The following is a 377-nucleotide window of genomic DNA, read 5'->3' on the forward strand; positions in this document are numbered from 1 at the left end:
CCGGACGCTCCTGCCGCAAACCCGCCGGCCGCGCCGTTCTCAAGCCTGCTCGCCTCTGCTCACTCTAGGCCTCCGGCCTCCGCTTACTCAAGGCCACGGTGTGTGACGCTGTTTTGTTGTGAAAGCGAAACTACTTTGTTTGGCCTTCCAAAAGAGGACACGACTAGAAATCAGTGGTTAAGTTGTATTTACAACACTGTTCCAGAACACTTCAACCCAAATAGTCAGATGTGTGCAGCACATTTTATGGAGGACTGTTTACTGATCCTGGAAGAGTAACGTTAGACTAAAATGCCGGCAGTTCTGACTCACGTAAGTACGTTTTCATTTAAAGAATTTGCCACTGATGATTCAAACGCCAGTTTTGAGCAGTGTAG

The sequence above is a fragment of the Sinocyclocheilus rhinocerous genome, unplaced genomic scaffold (genome assembly GCF_001515625.1).
Source record: "Sinocyclocheilus rhinocerous isolate Xijiao unplaced genomic scaffold, SAMN03320098_v1.1 scaffold631, whole genome shotgun sequence".
NCBI lineage: Eukaryota > Metazoa > Chordata > Actinopteri > Cypriniformes > Cyprinidae > Sinocyclocheilus > Sinocyclocheilus rhinocerous.